At 40.3% G+C, this 27,400-nt stretch overlaps 1 protein-coding gene and 2 long non-coding RNA genes across 5 annotated transcripts in view; 1 reads left to right on the top strand and 2 right to left on the bottom strand.

Annotated features, from left to right (window-relative positions):
- EDNRA (endothelin receptor type A) overlaps nucleotides 1-718 on the bottom strand; it is a 56,187-nt gene extending 55,469 nt beyond the window's left edge. For both annotated transcript variants that reach the window (XM_070504865.1, XM_014838139.3), the window contains exon 1: nucleotides 253-718. The gene's annotated coding sequence lies outside the window, so the exon portion shown is untranslated. The remainder of the gene's footprint in view (nucleotides 1-252) is intronic.
- Nucleotides 1-27,400, top strand: part of LOC139044786 (uncharacterized) — a 70,730-nt gene that overhangs the window by 270 nt on the left and 43,060 nt on the right. For both annotated transcript variants that reach the window (XR_011501952.1, XR_011501951.1), the window contains exon 2: nucleotides 4,364-4,580. This is a non-coding gene — a long non-coding RNA (uncharacterized lncRNA). The remainder of the gene's footprint in view (nucleotides 1-4,363; nucleotides 4,581-27,400) is intronic.
- Nucleotides 1,438-27,400, bottom strand: part of LOC139044785 (uncharacterized) — a 49,860-nt gene continuing 23,897 nt past the window's right edge. Inside the window, exons 2-4 of the long non-coding RNA XR_011501950.1 lie at nucleotides 18,957-19,075; nucleotides 14,014-14,185; nucleotides 1,438-1,789 (exon numbers count right to left, since the gene is read on the bottom strand). This is a non-coding gene — a long non-coding RNA (uncharacterized lncRNA). The remainder of the gene's footprint in view (nucleotides 1,790-14,013; nucleotides 14,186-18,956; nucleotides 19,076-27,400) is intronic.

Here is a 27,400-nt window from a genome sequence, read left to right as displayed (position 1 = left end):
CCTGGGGAAGCTGAGGGGTTTTTGATCAGTTCCCCAAATCCCAAATATTTCCCGAGCGCACCCCTCCCAGGAAGGCGCCCGCCGCGCCACGCGCCCTTGGGCAGGTGGGTGCCAGCTCCTGTGCGGAGGGTCCCTAAGACGCAGGGCGCTGGGCGAGAACGCTTCCGGCTCGCCGTTCCTCCCAACCGAGGGGCCCAGGCGGCGTCTCTCCCACCCCCGCTCGGGTCCCCGAGAGGAAAGAGTTGCACCGACCGTGGAGCTGGGCGGGCGCAGACAGCTGCTCGGTCCGCGCGCGGCGCCGGGGCGAGAGGAAGCGGAGCCGGCGAGGGTGGGTGGCGCGTGTCCCGGGCTCCGGTTAGGCGGCGGCCCCGGCTGCACAGCTGCCTCCGCTTGGGAAAACTTCCTGGGCACGGCTTCTCCCGGGAGGTCTCCCCGAGCCTCCAGCGTCCGGCCACCGGGTGGGATGGAGCCTCTCCACCTCCTGTCCACAATCGCCAGACCAGAGATGACTGTACGCGCCCGCCCGCGCGCGCGAGCTCTCAAGAAAAAGAAAACTCCGGGGGAACACGCCTCCCGTCTGTCCTCCCCTTCTCCTCCCTAAGCTCCCAGACCCTCTACTTCACTCTAGGACTGCAAGGACGTCCTAACCTTCCAGCCCTCCTAGGAGGCAGCCTCTAGAAAGCGCAGAGCTGCCGCCCCCTCCCAGGCCCTGAAGGGCAGGAGTCTTAACTATTTCGTTCCCGAAATGAAGGTGTGGGGGGTGGGGGCGGTAATGGAAGGAGGAGGGCAGTTTGACAGACCGAGACTCAGACCTGAGGAAGGCCTTGCGGAGAAACCCATTTCCTTCCCAGTAAGTGCAGGCAGATTTGATCTGTGATGGAGCGACTGCAGACAGAGGCAGGGTCCGAGCATGGTTTCTCCTCTGCTTTCTCTGACCCCTTTGCCTAGCTTGTATGCTCCCTCTTAAGCTTATAGCAAGTTCAAGAGCCATCGTGGTCAGCAAATTACTGGATCAAGTACGCTGCGCTCCTATCTTGGCCCTTGAAGCCAGAACACCAAAGCTACACGCCGCTAGCCCAGCACAAATCAGGAGCCCCTGGAGAGTGGGTGGAAGGGTCCAGAGTGTGGCTCAGAGAAACTTATGATTCCCCAAGAAATCCAAACAGTGAGGGTGCAGAGGCTGGGTCTTAGCATCTTTATATGATAGAGATTTTTATCCTAATTGGGGAGTGGGAGAGGAGATGAAGTACGAAGGCCATTGCCTGTGACATGTGAGGAAAAATTGAGGGCTCCTTAGAGAAGGCCCGGCATTGGGGTCCTTCAGTGCCCTGCTGGTGTGGGGCATATTGTGGAAAGGAGAGTTTGAAGCACTGGTAACATTATATTAGACGGTTCTGGTTATCTATTGCCGCTAAAGAAAATCACCCTAAGACCACAGCGGCTTAAAACAACAACAATTGTTTACTTTACTCATCAAGCTGCGATTTGGGCCGGCCTTGGCTAGGACAGCTCATCTTCGCTGGAGCAGGAGTCTCCGCTGCCAAGATAGTTCACTCACTTGGTGATGAGTGTTGGTTTTTCTCCATATGTGTCTCTCCACAAAGTAGTTTAGGCTTCCTCATAGGGTGGTGGCTGGGTTCCAAGAAGGAGTGTCCCAAGAAACAGGAAGTGGAAGTTGCCAGTTTCTTAAGATCTGGGCCTGGAAATTGGTGCAGTGTCACTTTTGCAGAATTCTACTAGTCAAGCAGTCGCAGATCCCAGATGCAAGGTGAGGGCATAGAGACGCCACCTGGCAATGCAGAGAGTGTCAAAGAATTTGAGGGGCATTTTGTAAAACCATCAAAGAGATCCACAGAATGTTGCCATTGAAACGGGCCTTCATAGTCATTTAGTCCAATTGGACTAGGTATTACCCTGTGCGTTAACTTATTCTATCTGCAGCTTCCCCATGTTGGACAGTCAGCCAGCTAAGATAACCAGTAGCATTTTTTTTCCTTAAAGATTGACACCTGGGCTAACATCTGTTGCCAGTCTTCTTCTTCTTCTTCTCCCCAAAGCCCTGCAGTACATAGTTGTATATTCTAGTTGTAGGTTCTCTGGTTGTGCTACGTGGGACACCACCTCAGCATGGCTTGATGAGCAGTGCCATGTCCACGCCCAGGATCCGAACCAGTGAAACCCTGGGCGGCCGAAGCAGAATGCGCGAACATAACCACTGGGCCACAGGGCTGGTCCCAACCAATAGCTTTTATAAGTGCCTTAGTTTGCTTTAAATAAAAAAGATGGCTTTTCAAGCACATGGCTTGGCAAGCTGACAATATTTTCAGAGAAGAAAAAGTTGTAGCTACTTCCCAGAAAAGGCAGTTCTACACCACACTTCACACTTTGGAGTTTGAAAAGTGCTAGATTTCAGCCTCTATCCACCCTGTGACCAGACACACTTGGACAGTGCACAACTTGCATGACTGAACATGTCAGTCTATCCATTCTTTGGTAGAGCACATGCATCAGCCCCTACCTTCTGGGACAGCTCATCCCACTGTGGTGCAGGTCTAGTTATTAAAAATTCTTCCTTCACACACATTAGGGTGGCTATTATCAAAAAGCAGAAAACCCAGCAAATGTTGGCAAGGATGTGGAGAAACTGGAACCCTTGTACCTTGCTGGTGAGAATGTAGAATAGTGTAGTATCTGTGGAAAACAGTATGGCAGTTCCTCAAAGACTAAACAAAAAATTAGTGTATGATTCAGCAACTCCACTTCTGGATATAAACCCCAAACAGTTGAAAGCAGAAACTCAAACAGATTTTTGTACATCCATGTTCATAGCAGCCTTCTTCACAACAGTTGAAAGATGGAAGCAACCCAATGTGCAGCTATGGATGCATGGATAAACAAAATACAGTATACACGCATACAATGAAATATTATTTAGCCTTAAAGCAGAATGAAATTATGATATGTGCTACAACATAGATGAACTTGAAGACATTATGCTAAGGGAAATAAGCCAGATGCGAAAGGACACATATTGTATGATCCACTTATCTGAGGTACCTTTATGAGTAGAAGTCAAAATCCTAGAGACAGAAAGTAGTGTGGTGGTTAGCAGGGCTGGCGGAGAGGGAGGGCTGAGGATTTATTGTTTAGCGTGTTTCTGAGTTTCGGTATGGGATGATCAAAAAGTTCTGGAGATGGATGATTGTACAACAATACGAATGTACTTAATGCCACAACCGTACACTTAAAAATGGTCTAAATGACAAATTTATATTATATATATTTTACCACAATAAAAAAATTCTTCCTGACACTAAGATGAAATCTGCCTTCCCATCATATTACCTGTTGACGTGCCCTATAAGTTCATAAAGTGAATTTACAGCCCAAGAAGGACCTTCAAATATAAGTAAATATGTTGATGTGGATCACCAGCATAGATCTGCCTTTGTAAGGGACCGGGAATGCCTCATTCTAGGTGAGAACAACTCAAACTTTCCTTAGTTGTTGGAGATTTATAGTCTCATCTTCTCTGCTTTATTTTGGGAACAATGACTTCAGTGGATTTAAACCAGTTTTTATTCAAATTAACTACTTCCAGTAATCCCTCTTCCCATGGCCAAGACTTTATATATTTGCCCCATCTCTATATCCCCTGCTTTGTAGTATTTTTTTTTTGAGGAAGATTAACCCTGAGCTAACATCTGCCACCATTTTTGCTGAGGAAGATTGGCCCTGAGCTAACGTCCGTGCCCATCTTCCTCTGTTTTATACGTGGGACGCCTGCCACAGCATGGCTTGACAAGCAGTGTGCAGGCCCACACCTGGGATCTGGACTGGCGAACCGCAGGCCTCCGAAGTGGAGCGAGTGAACATAAGCGCTATGCCACCGGCCAGCCCCACTGCTTTGTACTTTTAATGAATATATGATTAGTATGTTTGGCTAAGTTTCTCAACTTGATTTCCAAAGGTTATTTCTTTTCCCTGGAAGGTGGGTTGGAGGCAGATTTGCAGGTCTGCTGGGTTTCAGGAAGACTTTCTTAAATCACACTCGATGTCTGGTTCAAGCAGCTCATTATATGGAGCATTACTGTAATGGTGGTTACCGTGACTTTTCTCAGCATCATATTATCATTATTGATTTCCTGAACAATAATTGCTGAAGATTGAGAACTACTCAAGATAGCACTTAAAAGCCAACTTTTCATATGTCCTTCGGGTAAATGTTATTATGAATTTAAATTTCTTGATTCAAACTTGCAAATCCATTTCACAATTGCTAGTTCCTAAGATCCTCGAACTTGAGATGCAATAAAGGGTTTGAGTTTCACAGTATTTTCTGGGAATGTTGTGCTCATTTTAGGGTTCCTTGGGGGAAATAAAACATGAAGGCTTCAGAGAAGAACCACAAAGATGAAGAAAAGCTGGGAAGCTGGTTGTGAGAGGAAAGGTGGAGGAAGTGGGGGAATGTGCATCAGAGACCTGAGCTGGTCACTGAGTCTTCACGCTGGGCAGTGCCGTGGAGAAGACTTGCTGTTGGCAGTGAACATCACTGGCCTGGAGAAGAAAAAGCAAGCCCTGTGAGTTGAAGGTCCATTTTTAATTAAAATTCACTATAGGCAGTTTGTTTTCAAAAGGAAGTATTCCAAAATGTTAGTTTGTCGATGGATTGCTAAGGATTCTGAAGTGTTTTCTCACTGCAATAATGTTGCGTGTGGTGGTCGAGACCGCAGGTTATCTCATCAAAACGTACTTAAGGCATCATTTAGCCCAATGTTTCATAAACTGCTGGTGGCCTCATTGGAGGGCTGAAAAATCAGTTGGTCTTAGCATCACTAATGACTAGGCAAGCAGATATCAGATGTCCTCTGATGATATATTCCATCTGGCCCAAAATGTTTAACTTGAATCAAGACTTTAGCTATTCCAGTTTCCAGGAAAGATAGGAGATAGACACACAAATTAAACAAATACCCTGAGGAAGGAAATAGGGAAATCCAGAAAGTATGACAGTTTACAGGACAACGAGCCCTGTCTCTTCAACAAGTTACTCAATGAAGAAGGGAGATTTTTCAAGATGAAAAGTGACTTAAAGAAACACAACAAGCAGTTGCCCTGTCCTGGGTTGGATCCTGGTTTTGATAAACCAACCATAAAGAACATTCTTTGGATAACCAGGAAAATTAGATTTGAATGCTCTTAAGAAATTAATAATTTTATTAATTGTGAAATTAATTTTATTAAATGATTGGTTGGGGCATATAGAAGAATGGTCTTATGATTTAGAGAGTCTTTTAGGAGAGATATAATTTACTTTTAACTGCCAAAGCAGAAACAAAAATGATATGAGTTTAAAAATAGGAGTGAAAAGTACCCAAAGACTTGGCACAAAATAGGATCTCAATAAATGATAGCTCTTTTCATTTTCATTCTTTCCTTCCTCGTTTGTCAGTGAGGTGACTGGTAGAGCAGAATAAGCAGCTTCACGTGACAACATGGATGACTTCAGGAAGGTGTCACAGCAGTAGTGACATACAAGGAGCTGCAAGGTAAAAGCTAGAAAGGATCTGAAGCCTAAATTTGGCCGTGAGGAGAGCAGTCCTCCTTTGCAGAGCTTATGCGACACTGCTGCTGGAGTCCCTTTAACAAGGTGGGAGGGGCCTGAGTGTTCCAGAATTTGCTCATGAGGACTAGAGGCCAAGATGGGTGCTATGATGACATCGCTGTGACTCTGACTCTTGAATGTTCCTTTGCTGGTATGGGCTTGGGAACTGTAGGTTGCACTTGTAATAACAGAAGAAAAACCAAAGCAAAAAAGCCCAAGTCTTTAAGTCTTGAATAAAGGAGACTTAATCAAAAGAGGTGATGGCAGCTGTCCTGTGGGGTGACTTCAGAGCAGAGGGGTGAGGGCAGTTAGCTTACAGTTGGTTGTTTAGATATGGCAGGGAAACTTAGGATAGATTTCGAAATTGGCAGAAAAAGATTGCTAGGTGTCCTGTCTAGTGCAGTCTTCTGTGTCACTTGTGACTTTTATCATCTTTGAGCTATTTTATAACTCTGTAAGTTGTAGACAACTGATAGCAATGCAAGTGATTCTTGTCCATAGAAACAAAAATTAACTTTGGTTGGTGGAGATGCAAGTGCTTCTTGCCTTGTGGATGTTGACCAATCCTCTTAGTCTGCTCAAGCTGCCATAACAAAACACCACAGTCTGGGCGGCTTGAACAACAGAAATTGATTTTCTCACAGTTCTGGAGGCTGGAAAGTCCAAGATTAGGGCACCACTATGCTCAGGTTCTGGGGAGAGCTCTCTTCCTGGCTTTAGATGGCTGCCTTCTGGCTTGTCTTCACATGGCAGAGGGAAAGAGAGAGAGTGTGACATATATATCATGTATATGTGTATAGAGAGAGAGCATGAACATGCACACACTCTGGTCTCTCTTTTTATAAGGATGCTAATCCTATCATTAGGGCCCCATCCTTATTACCTTACCTAATCCTAATTACATCCCAAATGTCCCACCTCTAAATATTGTGACATTGGAGATTAGGGTCTAATGGGTTCTCATCACCAATTTCTTTCTTTTTCTTTTACTTCTTTTTAAAGATTGGCCCTGAGCTAACATCTGTTGCCAATCTTTTTTTTTTTTTTTTGCCTCTTCTCCACAAAGCACCCAGTACATAGTTGTATATTCTAGTATTCTAGTTGTAGGTCCTTCTAGTTCTGCTGTGAGGGATGCTGCCTCAGCATGGCTTGATGAATGGTGCTAGGTCCGTGCCCAGGATCCGAGCCAGTGAAATCCCGGACCCCCGAAGCAGAGCATGTGAATTTAACCACTCAGCCAAGGGGCTGGCCCCCGATCACCAATTTCAATGTGTGAAGGTGTGTGTGTGTTTGGAGGGTTCCCCACACCACATCAAGCAATTCTCTGACACCAGCTGGGAGTCCTACAATTCAACTCAATTCTGACACTGTCTACCCAGAAATAGCATCAGACTCCACAGGTTGAGGGTCAGTCCCCCAAGACCGCCCTCCACTTCAGACGCCAATCACAAGCCCAGGTTGTTATCTGTACTTCTGACCAATCGGCTATAAATCAGAGATTCCCACGACCCCCTCGATGGGTTTGATTATTTGCTAGAGTGGCTCACGGAACTCAGGAAACTCGTTTGCTCACCAGATTACTGATTTATTACAAAGGATATGAATCAATAGCCTGAAGAAGAGATACATAGGGTGAGGTCCTGAACAAAGGAGCTTCTGTCCTTGTGGAGTTTGGGGCCCAGCATGGTGGCACTTGGAAGCCTTCTGGTTCCCTGACCCGAAAGCTCTCCAAACCCACCCATTTTACATTTGTTTATTTATTTATTTTTTGAGGAAGATTAGCCTTGAGCTAACTGCTGCCAATCCTCCTCTTTTTGCTGAGGAAGACTGGCCCTGAGCTCACATCCATGCCCATCTTCCTCTACTTTATATGTGGGATGCCTACCATGGCGTGGCGTGCCAAGCGGTGCCATGTCTGCACCTGGGATCCGAACCCGGGAACCCTGGGCCACCGAAGCGAAATGTGCACACTTAACTGCTGTGCCACCAGGCCGGCCCCACATTTTGGGTTTTTATGGAGTCTTTATTACATAGGCATAATTGGTTAACACATTGGCCATTAGTGATTGATTTAATCTTCAATCACCTGCCCTAGCCCCCCTCAGGAAATCAAAGTATGGGGCTGAAATTTCCAACCCTCTATTCATGGTTGGTTCCCCTGGCAACCAGCTCCCTCCTTAGGTGCTTTCCAAAAGCCACCTCATTAAAATAAACCCAGTTGTAACAAGACACCCAGTTCACCTTCATGAATCTGAAGTGTTTACAGGCACTGAAGACGAGAGACCAAATATTATAACAAAAGTTACTTCCATTGCTCTTATCACTCAGGAAATTCCAAGAGTTTTGGGAGCTGTGAACCAGGAATCTTGGACGTAGACCAACTATATGTAAGACATATATTTTGGTCGTCTGAATGACCAAATATATATTTCTTATAAGTTACAATATCACAAAGTTTCAACATATGTATTTGGGGGGACACAAACATTTCATATAGTTTACAAGATTCCACCACTGGCCACCCACATTCATGTCTTTCTTGCATGCAAAATACATTCATTCCATCCCAACTGTCCCAAAAGTCTTAACTCATTCCAGCATCAACTCCAAAATCTAAGGCCCAAAGTCTCATTTAAATATCATCTGAATCAGATCTGGGTGAGACTCTACGTATGATTCATCCTGAGGCAAAATTCCTCTCCAGCTGTGAACCCATGAAACCTATGCTTCCAAAATACAATGGTGGGATAGGCATAGGATAGACGATTTCTTCCTATGTAAGAGGAAGTTATAAGATTATTTTATCTATAGGGTTTTTTTATGCTTTATGATTGTATGATTCATTTCTCATGGAGCTTATCTTATAATGGTGTTAGGATCAAAATGGATATTTTGGATGTAAAATAGATATTTAGGATATAAAATAGACTATATTTAGGAAATAAGGTGTTCTCATGTATCATTCATATGATGAAAGGTGATATTACCACCCAAGGGGTGTTGTCTGCCCCCCTTGCAACAAGACATGCCAATAGTCAAGAGGCAAGGTGTTAGGAGAGAAAGGGATTTATTACAGCTTGCTAGCAAGGGAGATGATGGCCGACTAATGTCCAAAAGAACCATCTTACAAAGACTACAGGCCAGTTGTACTAGAGGCTGGTCTCCAGGTAAGGGAGGCAGCTGGTCTCCGGGTGGGGGTAGACATCTGGTCTTAGTTCCTGATAGTCTTTTGTTTTACTGGATATGCATCAGAAGACGGAGCAAGGCCTATGATCTATACCCTGATCTTTCAGTTGTCATTGATGATGGTTATCAGCATAGGCTTTCTGCCCCAGGGGTCATCATAATCCTCAGGAACTCAAAAAAGCAAAGTTATCAACTTAAAGCAGCTAGGAAGGGCCATAAAATCTACAGAGCATGTCCATGCTAGTTAATCAGAGCTCATTCAAAGTTACAGTATGGTTTCTTTTCTACAATATGGCTTCCCTTATGTCAACCTAGTACTGAGCCCTTATCAGTGATATGGTGAAAGAAAACTTTTAGGAAGATTAATTTGGCAGAAGTGTTTTACATATCTGAATGGAAACTAGGAGCAAGAAGACAGGCTGGAGTGTTATCTTAGTATAAAGCATGAGAATAGAGAATAAAATGCTAATGGACACTGCTTTGGTGTTTTTGGGCTAAATTGTAAGGTACAAACCTTACAGACATTTAAAATGAAGAAGACAAATGTAGCAGTTAGCTTATGCTGTATAACAACCCCCCCCCCCACCAAAGAATACATATTGGCTTAAAACAAAATTGTTTATTGCTCATGATTTTGTGGGTCAGCAATTTGGGCTAGGCTCATCTGGGTGGTTCTTTTGCTGCTCTTGGCTGGGCTCATTCATGCAGTTTCCTCATGTATCTGCAACAAGCTCTCATTGGATGGCCTTGCTCACGTATCTGGCTCTTGGCTGGAATAAGGGATTGTCAGGGCCATGTGTTTTTTTTTTGAGGAGGATTAGCCCTGAGCTAACATCCATGCCCATCTTCCTCTACTTTTTATATGTGGGACGCCTACCACAGCATGGCTTTCCAAGAGGTGCCATGTCCGCACCTGGGATCCCAACCGGCAAGCCCTGGGCCGCCAAAGCAGAACATATAAACTTAACCGCTGTGCCACTGGGCCAGCCCCCAGGGCCATGTGTTTTTCATCATCCAGCAGACTAGCCTGTCTCCTTCATCTAGTGGCATCAGGATTCCAAGTGCAGCAAGAAAGGGCAAGCGCCAGTGACCAAGGATTCTTTAAGTGTCTACTTGCATCGTGTTTGCTATTATCCTAATGGCCAAAGCAAGTAACGTGGTCAAACCCAGAGTCAGTATTGGAGGAGACTAACCAAGGGCATGGGAAGAGAGAGAGGAAATTATCTCAGCCATTTTTGTGACCAATTTAATGCAACTGAGAATTGTTTTGGTGGGAGTAGGGTTGCAGATCGGATCTAGCCGATGAAGCAAGAAGAGTAAAAAAATGACTCCAAAATTTCCTGAAGGGAATTCTGAACAGTTTACCAATATTTATTGACTAAATACTGTGTACCAGGTTTTGTGCTAGGAATAGAGATTTAAAAAACCAACAATGAGTAGGACATGACCCTATTCTAAAGAAGCCCAGAGTCTAATGGAGGACAAGATGTGCAAACAGCTTAAAAACAACTCTGTAAGTACTAGGATAGAGCTATCTGCTAGAGAGGTGGTTGGGAAACATGTTCTGCAAAGAGCTATTTAGTAAATATTTTGGCTTTGTGGACCCTACAGTCTCTGTCACAACTGCTGAACTCTGCTGTTATCCCACAAAAGGAGCCACTATATAAGCAGTAGCCAGATGAGGAAGACTGACCGTGAATCCATCAGGGTACCTGGAAAGGGAAACCAGGCTTGAGGGGCAGGATGGGCTTATGTGGGAAGAAGAGGAATTCAGTTTTTAAACAGTTTGAGAACACTCAAGGTGACGTGACTGATATCAAGGTCATCTGGGTTTTAGGCCTGGGTCTAGGAGAGGGCTTCAGGCTTGAATTCTAAGAGCGTAGTAGTCAGTAACTGAAGCCATGAGTTGGATGCATTTCATTTGGAGACTGAATAGGAGAAAGAAAAGGGCAAAGAAATCAGGAGGAGCCTTGTACAAAGCATTTGTTAGGATAAGTAACAACTGGAAGCTTGTCAAACTGAGAAGCATCAGAGAAAGAAGCAGGGAAGGGTGGTGTCTGTGACATGAAAGAAGAGAGGTTCAGGAATGAATGGGCGGTCAAGAGAGGTCAACGAGAATGAAGAGTGAGAAGGGGTCATGGATATGGGCAATAAGGGGGATATTGTTCTGGGGATGTCAAGCCGAGCCTTTAGGCAAACTCTTCTGCTTTACACACATTCAAAATAACCTGGTAATTAGAAACAGTGCAAAAAGACATGCAGGAACGTTCCTAAGCGGAGAGTATAAATCTTTTTGCTAAATTTATTTTTGTAATATGTGGAAGAAAAATCAACACCGTCTACAATTAGCATGTGCTATACTAGGCTTTTTTCCAAGACTTCTTGGTAAATTTTGGTAAAGGAATTTTATTGGGAAACAATTCTATTTATATTTTTATATAGAGATGAACAAGAGACAAGGAAGCTTGCATGTTAAGTTTGAAGCAAAGCCATTTTAAGTTCTAATTTTTAGTTTTTAAATGTGAAACTGTTTTCCATTACCTTATCTGAATTCTGAGTTAAAGAACCAATGGTTGAGATTTCTAGCTTTTCATGTATGTTTATCAATTAAATGCAAATAATGTTTAATGCAGAGTGTGTTCTGTAGCAAAGGCTTCCAAATTTTTTCACCTTAATTTTAAGACTACTGTTTTGAAATAGATGTCCAAAACTGGTTATGGGTTTTGTGATGTAAAGAGTTCAGAATTTAGATTTCAGAATTCTATTCTCAATATGCTGTCTCCAACAACTCAGTCATCTCCTGTGGATATTAGGTGGTCTTCCCAGACACTCTTTTTATCCCTCAACTGGAAGATGTAGAGATGGATTTGCCTGAAGGATGATGGCTAGACTAGACAGCATCTCCAGAACCTTTGTTTACAGCTTTCTGATTTGGATATATTTGGGAGGACATTTCTATTTGCTTGCTAGGGCTGCCGTAACAAAATACCACAGGCTAGATGGCTTAAATAACAGAAACTTATTTCTCACAATTCTTGAAGCCACAAGCCTGAGATCAAGAGGTCAGCAGGTTTGGTTTCTTCTGAGGGTTCTCTCCTTGCCTTACTGATGGCAGCCTTCTTGCTGTGTCTTCACTTGCTCTTTCCTCTGATGAGTGAATACATGTATGTCCTAATCTTCTTTTCTGATAAGGACACCAGTCACATTGGATTAGGGCCCACCGTATGATCTCATTTTGCCTTAATTACCTCTTTAATGCCCTGTCTCCAAATACAGTTGCATTCTGAAGTATTGCGGGTTAGGACTTCAACATACGAACTTTAGAGGGGTCACAATCCAACCCATAACAATGTCTAACACTTGCACTCTGTGGCTGAAATGGCAACATAATTTTGCAGATGTGTTTAGCACACACCTCTACACTCTAGGCTCTATGGCCCCACTCCAACTTGCTGTTTCAGGTACCGTCCTTTGGGTTTGAAGCATTTAAAAAAATGTTCATTGTTTGCTTTATGTGCTTCATAAATGCATATATTTCTGTGGAAGTATTTTAAAGTAAGTCACAGACATCCTAACGTTCACTTCTAAATATTCGATTATCTCTAAAATATAAGAACGTTTTCCTATTGAATTGATTTGTGATTTTATTAATGTTTATTTCTTCTCCAATATGTGAATTCAATTTTGATATTTTCCTGAAGCCCTTGTGTTTTGCTGTCCACTTTTAATCAAGTGTGCATAATATCTTCTAGGTTAGTGTTTCATCAACATTTTATAAGTCGTAAAGCCTTCTGTGGTTAAGCAACCTTAGGAAATGCGGATGTAGGTGAGTCTCAAGGATGTGGTGAAGTGTCATTCCTCACCGTTTTTGTAATCTTATGTTGATCTTTGTCACTACAGGTAAAGTTTATTCATGCTATAGTTTTGTGATTTCTGTCCATGTGAGACAAAAAGAAAATCATACCTCGAGAGGATATTAAGTTTTAGCCATTGTTTTTGACAACATTTTAAGCTCTTTGAGCCCTTACTCACTTTTTTCCTTGGAGATGCTCTCTTTTTCATCTGTGGGCTGTGGTAATGTTTCCCCAGAAAGTTTCTGTTCTTTAGTCTTAATACTTGGTAGGAAGTAACTTAAGAGTTCATATGAACAGCCCCACCCATCTTCTTTCTATCCTTATTCAGAACCAGTTGTACAATGCAGAGAACCTCTGTGTAGTTAGCTTGCATCTACATTCCCATCCCAGAATCCTGCAAGGATATTCACTATATAAAACTATATAAACTATATAAAACGGACACTCCTGATTGTCTTCTCTCTCCGTCAGCACTGCAAAACGAAATCCTACTGGTCTGTATTTATCATCTGTTACAGTTAAGGCCCTACTTTGGAGCCTACGTGCTCTCTGAGTTTAGTCAGACACATATATTTCACAACTCTCAAGCAAGTGCTATCCGATTTCACCCTCTCCTGTCATCCAGCCTTCACATACACCACTCGCTCTGACCAGAATACCCTCCCAATTCCTTTCAGAAACACCTCTCCTCCTCCCGTCACAACCTCTGACTCACCTCCCCAGTGAGCGAGTTCCAGACGGGGCCAGCGGAGGCCACTAGCACTCACCACTCCAGGAATTAGAAGGTGTCCATTTTCCCCATTTTCTGGATTACTTAAATGCGTGTTTAATTATATTCCTTTTTTTTTTTTTAGTTTTCCTTATTTGAGCTTTATAGTTGAAAAGAATATGATAGATATAGTCCTTGGTCCCACAAATTTTAAAAGCTAACTGGATGAGCATGTAGAGCCACTGTGCTGCCCACCTCGGGATGGAGTATTTCCAGGGTAGGAACTGATTTTTTTGTTGTTGAGAATAGTTTGCATTCAGTTCACTTAACTTTTTCAAATTGCATTTATAGCCAACATTTTTAAGCCTCATAGTATTCCTATGAGAAAGATAGGGCAAGTATAGGCAAATCTCATTTTCTCACCAGAATGTCTCTGGAAACTGCATCACAAGGTGAGTCATTGTAAGGAGATCTTATTTTTCCCCAAGAGAAAATGTTAAATTTGGAGGTCACATACCTTAACTAAAGACTCCCACTTATCTTAGAGCTATTCTAAACACAGTATAGTAGGTGCTTAATTAAAAAAAACCTGACAAAATGCTTTCACATTCTTTTCCTCACTATCAATGTTCTTAAAAACAAAACCCAGAGAGTTTTACCTTCACTGTCTCCAACATCCTCCATTTGTTCAAAGTTATAAATGTGGTTGCTTGATACCAGATAGATGAAAGTTTCTATCCTTCAGAGACCTTGGGCCTCCAAACACTTTGTTGACAGTTTGATGTCAGGACTCCTCATACTTCATTGATATCTATAAATATTGTTACCAGGCTATAAGATAAAAAATGAAGCATTATCACAATTGTGCTACAACTACAATAAGATAGTATCTTAAGTACATATACTCTGGATGGTGGCAAATATGAATTACTAAAGGCTATAAAATTAATGTGCATATTAATTATCATTGCATGAATATAGCTAGGAGCGGGGAGGGACCGCTCATTGTAACAGAGGATACGTTGATTATAGAGGTACAGCAACATGAACACTGGTAAAATTTGCGGTAGAAAGATGAGAAAGCTATTTTCAGATCGCTTCTATTTTCTCAGTGAAATGGGAAGTAAAGCCATTAGTTGAAAGTGAAGATCGAGGATGAATTAATGGAGGTTTGAGAAAAAGAGAAGGGATGAAATGATAGTCTCTAGTCCTAGACCCTGGGACAGTGATTGACTAGGGTGTAATGTAAGAATGGCAAGCAATACAGAGGGCCCTGCAGAGATTTGTGTTAGCAACATGGAGATGAGGCCATGTTGAGTGTTCTTCAAATGCAGAGGAGGCAGAGACTTGATTTCAATTGTTCATAGTAGTGGTTCTCAACTGGAGGCAGTTTTGCCCCCAAGGGGACATTTGTGTCTGGAGACATTTTTGATTGACGCAACTGGGAAGGTGCGTGTATGGAGAGTTCGACTGGCATCTAGGTGGGAGATCTGTGTGGTGCATTTTTCTGGCATGCACAGAACAACAGAGAATTCAGATTGTATTGTAAGTTGGTGGGAAGTCATTGGAGAGCTTTGAATAAGGGAGAGAGATGATCTAATTTATTGATAAATATGTCACTCTGGCCTGAGTAGAAGACAGGGATGCTACTGAACATCCCACAATGCACAGGGAAATCCTCCACAACTGAGGATTAGATGCCCCCAAATTTCAATAGTGTCAGATGAGAAACCCTGGCCCACAGGATCATAATGCAAGTATTTTCTTTGACATTTGATACTGGGTCATAATTTATGTGTTTCTGAAGAAAAAAAACTGACTGTGACTCATGATTAAAAATAATTAAAATGCTCAGGCTTTATCAGATTATTACTATTAAGTTTAGGTATGATATTACTTTCAGGTTACAGGTATTTGGTCGTTCTGGGTACTCCACGGTGCGTTTAAAGTGTTTGTGACCTGTACAGTCTCATAGACTTTTCCCTTCTAGTGGTTACTCTGGCGGATCTGATGCGCTGAGGATGCAGAACTCAGTAAGACTCATTTATTTAGTTGTTTCATGTAGTTCTTTCACCATTGTTGATCCTGAATGTACCCTGGAGATGTGTGTGTGTGTGTCTATATCTATATCTGCATCTGCATCTATACCTATGTATACTTCTATGTATCTATATTTTTAATATGAATTCTCTATTTTAATTAACATGACTTTATAGTTTGTTTTAATATTTGCTAGGGTAAATCTCCCATCATTTTTTTTTTTTTCAGTTTTAAGCTCTTTTTCCAGTCACATTTACTATTACTAAGTAAATTTAGAATCAACTTTTCAGGTTCCATTGAAAATAATTTGGATTTTTGTCAGAATCACATTGAATTTGTAGCCATCAATTGGCAGAAATTGATACCTTTACCAAATGAATCCTCCTATACAAAAAAGAATAATGTATTTTGATATTTATTCAGATTTTTAAAAGAGTTTTCAGAAATATTTTTCTTATACCTTTCTTCTTTGGTTATTTAAAAATATATGTGTATATAAAATTTTTAATTGCTATAAATATGATATTTTATTGCATTTAATAAGTTATTGTTGATTTATAGTAAATATAATTATTTTGGTATACTTATCTTGTATCTTGATCCCTCAGGAAACTCTCTCATTAGTTCTAATAATTTTCAATTGATTATCTTGAACTATAACTATTCAAAGCCTTGTCTATTTTCTTTCTAATATTTATGCTTCCTTTGCTTTCTTGTCTTATTGCATTATTTAGGAACTCCAGAATAATTTTGAATAATAGTGATTTTTTTTTCTTAATTCTTTCTTACCGTCTACCCTTAAGAAGGTTACTTGCTCTATGTTTCAGGTAGATTCTCTTTATCAAATTAAGGAAGTTTCCTTCTATTCTTAGCTTACTTAGAATTATTCTTAGAGTTACAAAAGAATTGGGAATGGATATAAAATTTTCAAGTTTGTGTGTGTGTGTGTGTGTACCCGTCTATCAAATGGTTCTTTAATATATTAATACAGTGAATTGATTTTCTAATTAGAAACCAGTCCTTATATAAGCCCTATTGTGTAAAATGTAATGCTTTCTTCTCTTACTCTATGCTAGATTTGATTTGCTAATATTTTAGTAAGAATTTTAAAATTCACATTCACGAGTAAAATTGGTCTATGGCATTTGCCTAGAGGAACCAAATTTGTTAAAAAAAAATTGAGTGTAGTAGATGAGGCTCACAAAGAGAGAAGCAGAGATTGTAGTAATGGGAGAATGGATGTTTGGTTTCATAACATTTACATTTAGCATTAAAAACAATGCTGTGTAAACATAATCATTGGCAAGAAGGATATGGCCCATAGAAGGCAGCTAGTAGCGTTTGTTATGTACGTATTTGTTTGTGCTAGCTAGTTAGGAGTCTTCTTTTTTTGTTTTATATGTCTAGGGACAATTTAAATAAAATTGAGACTATTAATTTTATTGAGACAAATTCTCCTGTAAAACAGTCTGGGCCTAGTACCTTTTGGGGGCCATGTATTTCCCCCTATATATTTAATTTATGCTATGATTATTATCCAGTTTGGGTTTGCAACTTCTTCTGGAACTATAAATATTTAAGTTTTCTAGGAACATAGCATCTCATCTCGAATTTAAAAATTTCTGTGTAAGTAGACATGTTTTCTTTTAGACTGTGTTAGCTGGGAGCAGATGTGCAGGCTGAGAGACCCCAGGATTGCCAGTGCAAGGAATATTTGGGTGTGGAAGTCACTTCCTTCTCTGTGTGTGTGTGTCCACTGTGGAAGTCTGGAGTTACCTCAGACTTGGCTGTGCTTCCGTTTCTTGCCCTGTGCTAGGAGCCCTGCCCAATTAGAGCCTCTGGAAGCAAACACCCCAGACAGAAGATTTCCATAGACAGGGAGAAGAGGGGACACAGCGGGCTCAGCTGTTTCATAGATATTTCTTTATTACTTTGACAATCTCCTCATCATTCACTCTTCCCCCTACATTTGTGGATTCAGCTTACAGTTTCTTCCTGGCAGAGTCCTTAGGGATGAACGTCTTGCTTACAGCTGTCTTTCCCACACCTATTGGATGTTGCAGTCTTCTCTGGTTTGGATTTTCCATCAGTCTGATCCCATCTGCTTTTTATTTCCTCAAAATTTTGGGTCTACTGATTATACTTTTTCTCGTTTCCAGTGCTGTTAGGGATTCATTGTTTAAAAAATATCTCTTTATATTTTTAAATAGGGTTTGGGAAAGAATGAAAAGTAAACACATGTGTTTAGTCTGTCACCTTGAACAGAAGGTTTTATGGGCTCTGGATAGCAATTGCTATTCCTTTATTAGACTCTTGCTTAGTTGCTTTTCTAACAAACATAACACTTTTTTTCTCTCTGTTCATTAGTTAATATTAGAGTGTTTTTATTGTTTAACATTATGGTATAAATGCAGTATTGCCTAGAAATATTTCTTTTAATCACGTCCACATCTTTCGACTACTTATTATGTTTGAACCATGAGCTTATTGGAGCATTGAAAGTTTTTTTTTTTTAAATTAAAATTCTGTGGTCTTTGTGGTAGGCCTTCAGTAAGGCCAGCCTGGAATTCAATCACAAAGTCCACTGAAAAAGATTGATACGTAAGCCCTTGGAAACAGGGACAGTACTGGTGGATCCACTGTCTTCTGCTCAGATACTCAAATGGAACATAAATGATGTCATGAAAGGACCATTGGGTTTGGAGTTTGGAGTCTTATAAGTGGGTCTTGCCTTTAGCACTTACTAGCTGTGGGAACTTAAGCAAGTCCCTTACATTTCTGAACCTCAGTTTCCACATCTACAAAATGGCAATAACTTCTGCACATCCCTATCTCATAGATTTTGAGAGAATGAACATGAAGGTCCTTTAAGAAACCAAAGTGAGGGGCCGGTCCTGTGGCCGAGTGGTTAAGTTCGTGAGCTCTGCTTCTGCGGCCCAGGGTTTTGCTGGTTTGGATCCTGGGTGTGGACATGGCACTGCTCATCAGGCCATGCTGAGGTGGCGTCCCACATAGCACAACCAGAGGGACCTAAAATATGTACTGGGAGCTTTGGGGAGAAGAAAGAGAAGAAGAAAAAAAGAAGAAGATTGGCAAGAGATGTTAGCTCAGGTGCCAATCTTGAAAAAAAAAGAAACCGAAGTTAGGTAAAAGTAAATTAGTATTAAGTATTCTTATACCTTACCAATGATTATCTTTAAACAAAGACTAGATTAAAAAAATGAATAGAATTGTTGACTTCCTTAAAGAGAGGACAACTTGAATTCAAATATTTATTATTTTTATTATTAAAATGAGATCTTTTGTAAGAGAAAAAGATAAAGGCAGAATAATAAATTCTTTGTTTAATAAACTAGAACAATTCATTAGATCTGATAAAAAATTGAGGTTGTTTTCATCAGTGTTTCAAAATTATGCTTCCTAAAAGGAACTAATTTGGAGTTGTTTTCATAGAAACATCTGGATAGTGGGTTAGAAATGTTTAGAATGTGCCTGGTCTAAATATCCTTAATTTACTTTGGCTGACTAAGACTTTTCTCTAGCATAGATATTTAGGACTCACCTTTCCTTGGTTAGGTCCTTACAATACTTGGTGTCAGCTGAAGAGACGAATTCTTCTCATCAGAATGCCCAATTTGGCAGTCTGTGTGAGTCAGTCTTTAATTTGAGAATTCTGCCAGGCTGGGAATTGTAAAAGGAAAAATTCTGAAGTCAGGCCATGAAAACTCAGGATTTATTTGTGCCCAGCGACTTCACCAGGGAAAATAACCTTGGGGTATATTTATTGCAGAAGAAAATTAAGCATTCTAATGGATTAGAATTAAGCCTTTGGAAAAAGAGAAGAATTCATTAACAAAACGTCCCTCTCTCCTATCCAACCTTCCTGTGACCTGAAATTATGGAAACAAAATGCTCCAAAGAACAAATATTGTTGAAGGTTTGTTTGTGATAGTTAAAGGGGAATGGCATTTCACAGAAGTGGAACAGAACAACAGATGCTGAACAGAAAGCCCAAGGCTGTCCTGTTTTTCAGTGGCTAAAATGTTAAAAGTTTAAAAACTGATGTTGAGGGCTGGCCTGGTGGCATAGTGGTTAATTTCACGTGCTCCACTTCGGGGCCCAGGGTTCACAGGTTTGGAACCTGGGGGCAGACCTACACATTGCTCATCAAGCCACGCTATGGAGGCATCCCACATAGAAGAACTAGAAGGACTTACAACTAGGATATACAGCTATGTACTGGGGCTTTGGGGAGGAAAAAAAAAGAAAGAGGAAGATTGGCAACAGATGTGAGCTCAGGGCCAATCTTCCTCACCAAAAAGTACACCTTTAAAAAAAGATTTTTTTTTTAAGGATTTTACTTTTCCTTTTTCTCCCAAAAGCCCCCCCCCCCCGATACATAGCTGTATATTTTAGTTGTGGGTCCTTCTAGTTGTGGCATGTGGGATGCCACCTCAGCATGGCTTGATGAGCAGTGCCATGTCCGCACCCAGGATCCAAACCGGCGAAACCCCGGGCCACCGAAGCAGAGCATAGGAAGTTAACCACTCGGCCATGGGGCCGGCCCCTAAAAAAAGATTTTTAAAACTTAATAAAAAATACAACTGATTTTACTGGTCTAAACATACTTCCTAATTTGCCAAACTCTTTGTAATAATAAATAGTTTGCATATGTGCTCAAATATAGACTATAATAGAATAAAATGTGAATGAATTTAAAACACCTTAATGTGTTTCTTGAGTATCACAAGCTTTCAATTTGTTTTCTTTGTGATACTTTCAAGGTATTGGGGGAATATTGGAAAAAAAAGGAAAAAAGATAGCAGGATTATTTTATTAACTACTCAGAAAGAATGCAAAAATCCTTCTTGAGTTCACTCCTACTCATCCCTGTCGCCTGTCATGGCTCTTTTACAAAGTTTTTTGAGAGAATTGTCTTTACTCATTGTCTCCAAGTTCTCTTTTCCCATTCTCTCTTAAATCCACTTAATGTGAACCAGCCCAGACTAACTGGTCATGTACGACTTTTAGCTTCTTTTTGGTAGATAATCGTAGCCACCAAGAGAGGCAAGTGGGAGTTTGCCATTCCTCCACTGTCTCACTACCAGGTTATAATGAAAGCAAGTTTCAGAGCAAATTCTGACACATGCACAACACTTGCTAGAAAGCAGGCACAAAAAGAGTACAAAAATACCAAATCTTTGTCCTTTTAGGTGTCCTGACCACAGCTTGTTGGAAAATGTCATTGAGGCAAATGACAATATTTTGAGGCACCATTCAGACAACTAGAATCCCCTGAATTCAAGGCTGGACACAGGTCCAATAAGAGATCTTGGCCAGGGTACCATTCTGAAGTGTATAGTCTCCAGGGTGTACCAGACTTTTATACTATCTTCGTGCCAAGTGGGAGTGAAATATTTCAGTCAATCCATATTATCATGACTATCACTAATTTCACCTGTGAAAACCCATTCAAACCTCATAGTGGTTATAAGGGAGATCTCAGGTGTTAATCAGAGATAAAAATAACTGAAACGATTTTAGTAACTTCCTTTGTAGTGTGGGCTTTATGGTTTTAGTTGCACCAGAATCACCTGGAGGATTTATTAAAACACAGATTGCTAGGCCCCACCCCCAGATTCAGTAGGGGTGAGTGGGGTCTGAGAATTCACATTACTAACAAGTTCCCAAGGGATGTTATTTCCGGTCTGGGGTGCCCAGTTGAGAACCCTTGATATTATGATTGCAAGTCTATTCAGGTTCAGTCTTTCTTTTCCGGTTAATTTTGGTAAATTTTAGAAAAAGGTATATTGTATTCCATGTATGTTTGGAATCTTAATTCATTAATTTTTAATCCTGATCTTTTCTAATGTACCTATTTAAGATTAAGCTTGCTCCTTTAAGCATCACTTTATTGGCATTGTGCAAGTTTTATATGTAGTATTTTTTGTCGACTTTCAGTTCTAAGTATTTTATAATTTCCAGTATAATTTTTATTTCTTCAATGAATTATTTAGAAGTATAGTTTTTAGTTTCTAATTGTAATTTTTACAGACATTTTGTTATTGATTTCTAACTTTGTTGCATTGCTGCCAGAGAATCCTGTGTGTGTAATATCAATTCTTTAGTATTAGATGAATCTCCCTTAGAACTATAGGGCATGGTTAATTAATGAGATTTCCGTGAGATCTTGGAAACATTCTAAGGCCTCCAGACATCCTCTACCGTACTTAGGTTCTCTCCTTCAGTCCGTTCTCAGACTCTTGACCAGTGGTTCTTTAACTTTAGTATGCATCATCACCACCCTGGGGATTTGTTAAAACACACATTGCTGGGCCCCACCACCAGAGTTTTGGATTCAGTAAGTCAGATGTGGTTGAGGAATTTTGCATTTTTAAGTTTCCAGGTGATACTGAAGCTGCTGGGGATCACATCCACAGAACTGCTGGTCCAAACCATAATGCCTCTTCTTTTTCTCATTACTTTCTTGTCCAAGACCCCTGATTTTGCCTTGAAATCCATTTCTGGTCTTTGCTATCCTAACACCTCTCTATATTTGCTGGGGTTGTTTCATCCAAGAAAGTGAGCTCTATTCTACAAGGTGACTCCAACTCTGAAGGTTCCATTTCCTTTTTCCAGACTTCAAGCTGTAGCTCTACTGATCAGTCTCATCATTGGTTAGTGATTTTCAACCCTCATGTCACAGTACAAAGAACTGTGGAGGTTTTCACACGTACGTGTTCATGACCCTCTCCCAGAGATTCTGGGATATGAACTAGTCATGTGTGAATTTTAAGTGCTTCATGATTGATTCTTTTTTTTTTGAAACATTGGCACCTGAGCTAACAACTGTTGCCAATCTTTTTTTTTTTTTTTCTGCTTTATGTCCCCAAATCCCCCCAGTACATAGTTGTATATCTTAGTTGTAGGTCCTTCTAGTTGTGGCATGTGGGATGCCGCCTCAACATGGCCTGATGAGTGGTGCCATGTCCACGCCCAGGATCCCAACCAGCGAAACCCTGGGCCCCCGAAGCGGAGCTGGAGAACTTAACCAAGCGGCCACAGGGCCCGGGGCCGGCCCCATACATGCTTCCTCTTAACTCAGTATTTATTGACTAAATTACTTCTTTAGTAGTTGGCAGAATGATGGCTTTTCTTGTGTTGGTCATTGTCATTTAAACTATTTATCTCCTCTTTTAAATGCTAAACTTCTTTGGGAAGATAGGGGAATCTATCTGACACTTCTCTGTAAAGATTTAAAGGGGCCTAAAAACATCTTATAGCTGGTGTTTGTGGATTGAAATCAGATTGATAGTGGTCACCAAGTGAAAGTTCAAGAAATCTGGTTAGAAAGTAGAACCAAATAGCTCTGCCATTTTCCTAAGATGAAGTCAACCTGAATAGATCTTTTGGCATATGCTGATGTAAAAAATGAACATAAATCAAAATCTCATTGCAAGTATTTTTTAGTGATTTGGGCTTTGAAACAATAAAAGAAAGAACGGAGACATATTCTTACACTCTCTGCAAGTATTCAACAATATGCCTCATTGGCTGGAACACATCGTTTCTTTCCTTGGAAAAATTTTTTTTTCTATTGAGAAATACTCTTTCTGGCTACAATTTGAAATAACAACCAGGTTATAGGACATTGAAAAGGATCTCTGTGATTATAGCTGCTGGGATTTGGCTAAAGGAAAAGGTAACAAGAAACACTGGCTGCCAAGAATGAACGATTCTGGTATTAATTGACATGTCTGGGCTAAATTGTCTTCAAGGATGTGGTTAAAGTAACAAAGAGGTAATAATTATTTACTCCAAAGAGCTACGTGCTCGGTCTTGGCAGTCTTATAATGAATAAAATGTTTAATAGATTCTTTATGTTTATGTTTAACTAGAATATGAAACAGTATTCATTAAATTTAGGAGAAAGTCTTAAGTGACCAGACCAGAAGCAAGTAAAAAATTCAGGTAATAAATTTTGGAAATTTAGGCCAGCCAGGGCTAGTGCTCATCCCCTACTTATGGCTGTAAATAAATCACCCAACTTTGCCTGATATTTATTTTCTCTCCTAAAATAACCATAATAGATTTTTTTTTTCCAGAGAAGAGATTTATTGCAAACTTACAATGTGACCTTGAGTTAGTACCGCTTTGGGTCTCAGTTTAACTATCTATGAAATTGGAGTTGAATTCAATAATCTCTAAGGGGCATTTCTACTCTAAGACATCCAGCAGTATATGACAGCATGGTTTTCTCCTCTATTTTATTTGGCTGGCTGTATTTCTTTGCAAGCTCCCTAAGTGGGGATTTCTTTCTTTTTCTTCCTTCCTTCTTTTCTTTCTTTCTTTTCTTCCTTTCTTCCTTTCCTTTCCTTTCTTTCCTTCTTCCTCCCTCCCTCCCTTCTCTCCTTCCTTCCTCTCTCTCCCTCCTTCCCTCCCTTTCACCCTTCCTTCCTTTTAGCCCTTTCTCTCTCTGTCTCTCTCTCCCCCGCCCTCTCCCCACCTCCGGTCTCTATAAATACATCAGTAATATTTGTGGAAGGCACTGTGCTGAGTGTTTTTCGTATAATTCCATTTCAGTCACCTCATAGTTCTGTTATCCTTATTTTGCGAATGAGGAACTGAGGCTTGGAGAAATTTTGTAACTTATCCCATATCACAGAGCCAGTGAATGGTAAAAAGGCGTTTACATCCAAGTGAGTCCAACTCCAAATCCATGCTCTTTTTATCTATGTTGCTGCTTTTTGTCTTGTCTCTCTCTTTTTCTTTCCTTATTTTTGTACCAAATCAGCTATAGTATCCCTTTTCTTTCCATTTTGTTTGGCTATGGTGGCAATAGTCCTAAGACTTTAAATCCTCATGTGGTTGGAATTATTCCTGTTCTTACAGAACATAAACTTGATATATTATATGTTTTAGAATTATGCACCTTTTCTTAAACTCTAAGTAACCCCTTGGATAGCCAAAATTTCCGTAGTCTCTGTAAGTTATTTTTCCTATTTGTTCCTCAGTTCTGCTTTTAAAGCAAGATTTTCAGTAATTTTCTAAAATTCACGTTTTCCTTGAAAATCCACCTGGACCTCTTTTTCATGTCCTTCATAAGTGTCTGTTGGCACTCTTTCCCTTGATAGCTACATTCCCTTGTTTTATCTCTTGGTATAAGCCTTTATCGTTCACTTCTTAATCTTTCCTATAAGCTTTTCCCATGTGCCAGTGTTATGCGTTTGCAAAGACACTTCTCTCCATCATTCCAAAGAAGAATAAACGCACTCTACTTCTGACATTAAAATGGAAACAAATCCGCTGCACTCCCAAAAGCTTTGCGCTATGGTACAATATCCAGGGTATCTTAAAATCCCATTAGCACTATTATTCCTTGGAGAATGCTTATTTATGAAGATAGAGACAGTTCCTGATATCCTTTGAAGATGAAAACCAATTCTACTGGATACCACCATGGACTGGCATCTAGCTTTGGTTAAAGTGGTAAAATTTGCTTTTGAATAACTGAGAGAAAGTAAGACTTTAACATATTGTTCACATTCTTATATATTTTTTCACAAAAATACATTTGTAGCATCACTAACATACTTATTAACCTGTCATAAGGAAGAGCTGAAAAATAAATTTATGCTAAGATACAGTCTAGCACTCTAAGAAATACAAATGCAAGCAGCTCCTGCCATGAGACTTCAACTGTTACCAATCATTATTTAATCTAGTGGTGAATGCTTTTTGGAAAATTTACTTCCAGAGACAAAGGTTTTCTCCCTTGAAGTATTTGTATGCTTTCTTTCATTGGCGTTATATAACTCACTGTGTTTTCCTTTTGGTCTTGACTGCCAAGAAGCTTGGGGCCAAGCGTGGAGCTCAGTCATGGTAAGTCTATTATCCTTTGTGGTCAGGATATTTGTCTCTTTCTCCTTTTCTGGTTTTAATTTCTGTTTCAACAGTATTTATGCCTGCTTTTAATGAAAAGCTATATCAAATTCCCTCTCTCTCTTTTAAGTAGGGAAGAAGTAATAATAAATAAATAGTAATGGATTTATTACTTTGGATAAAATACAATTCATTTGGATTTTTTTTCAGAGTCAAAAATTTGCTTCTAGGCTCCTCTTGTCTGACAGTAATTTAGAACTTGATTTAACTTTGCGTTAAAACACACACATGCATGCACCCTCTATGCAGCAACCCTGTGTAACAAAGTCTTTACTTTCTTCTTCTTTATCAGAAAGGAGGTAGTGGTTTTGTGTTTGGCTCTTTTAATTTGCTGTGGCCCACAGTTTTCCAAAGACTCCTCTTCCAAATGGAAGGCTCAGCTCTCTCGTCCTCCACCTCCTAGGGGCTCACATCTGAAGGTGGTGGGTGTGGTGTGAGTGAGGACAAGGTCTCACTTTCTGTAGTTCCCTATATCTGTCTTTTTGGATCAGCCAGGAGAAAATTCTCATAGCAACCTAGTCATTTATTCTTCTCAACAGTTTGGCTCTTTAGCTAAATTATTATTCTATCTAGCCTAGTCACCCCAAGGTTCACAACCTGCTGAATGTCTCTAGGTCTTTGCCAGTATTCTTAAAGAAAACTATAAATATGTATGCATGTATGTATATACATACACATACTTTTATACTTTTTACTATATACAATATATAAAAATATATATATGTGTGTATATATATTATATATATTATATATACACACACATACACATATATATGCACACAAGCATATTCCAAACAACATTAGAATTTCCTAAACTTAAAAATTGTTCACTGTCCCATCATCTTAGTAAATTATGTATTATAATATTTCCTACTTGGAAAACCCAACTCTTCATATATTTTAAACCTACTGAAGCAAAATGGAATAATATTTAAAATAAAATTTAAAAATTAAAAATTAAAATTAAGATAAATTTATGAAACGGTACTCTTACAACCTAGGTTAAAAGGTAAAAATCTTTTTAGGATGAGCACATATTGGTATTTGCAGAGCCTTGCTTTTTTTCTGTCTCTCTCAGTTTCCACTCATCTCTTTCCATCATTTTGGTCTGATTTCTCTTTTCCCTCCACCTTAGGGCTCTCTTGGGTTCTTCTGGTTTGCCTTCAGTCTTTTGCTTTTTCTTCACCTATTCCCTTCGAGGACTAATTCAGCATTGTAAAAATCTCTTGCAGAAATAACATGTATTTTGTTTCTTGTTATCAGATGTATCATTTACCTCTGTTACATGTTTGCTTTATGTACATGCCCACCCACCCCACCCTATACTAAATGCCAAAGAGTCAAAAAGTTTTTATGAACAAACTTGCCTTGCATTTTGGAACATCTTTCTTTTCCAGCCTATCATTAGCATATGACCCTAGTATTTGGTTAATTCCCATAAAATGTGACAACATTGAATTAGGCATACTTGTCAGCAAATCTTGTCCATGAAAAGTGGCTACTGCCTGTGGCCGAACGTCCTGGACCTCATTCAAGGAGATGTTTGTACTTTGTCTCAAGATCAAATGTTCCAAGAGGCATATTTTGAAAGCTCAAAGGACCTCAACTTTTTCTTTCTTTCTGAGAAATGGGCAGTCCCTTCTCCACCCTCACTGGAGCAATGACTCCTGAATGGTTTCTAGGAACTCTCCCCTTCCTGCACTCCAGCATGCAGCCCTGTACTTTTACTTGACTTGGATAATTACAATTACTAATTATCTTTGAAGGATTTGTCTGAAAAGAACAATCTGCTTCTAGAGGAAGAGCGTCTACAGAAATCTGAACTTCCCTGACACAATAAATCCAGCCCCCCCGGGGGCTCGCTCCCTCCCCCCCCCTCCCCCCCCCTTGCCTTGCCTGAGCTTTCCCTGCTTCCACATCTGGAACTCCTTGCTGCTCTCCCCACCCCAACCCAAAATGTTTGGAGTAGAAATAGTAAAGGGCAGTCAAGGCTTGGAAATCTTATTCCTACCAAAGTGGGTGTGTAGTTGGCACCTCCAATAATAAATCAAAAAGGACCTGAGT

The sequence above is a fragment of the Equus asinus genome, chromosome 3, assembly GCF_041296235.1.
Source record: "Equus asinus isolate D_3611 breed Donkey chromosome 3, EquAss-T2T_v2, whole genome shotgun sequence".
NCBI lineage: Eukaryota > Metazoa > Chordata > Mammalia > Perissodactyla > Equidae > Equus > Equus asinus.
The sequence above is the reverse complement of the archived record's forward strand: the minus strand, read 5'-3'. Positions and strand labels throughout refer to the sequence as shown.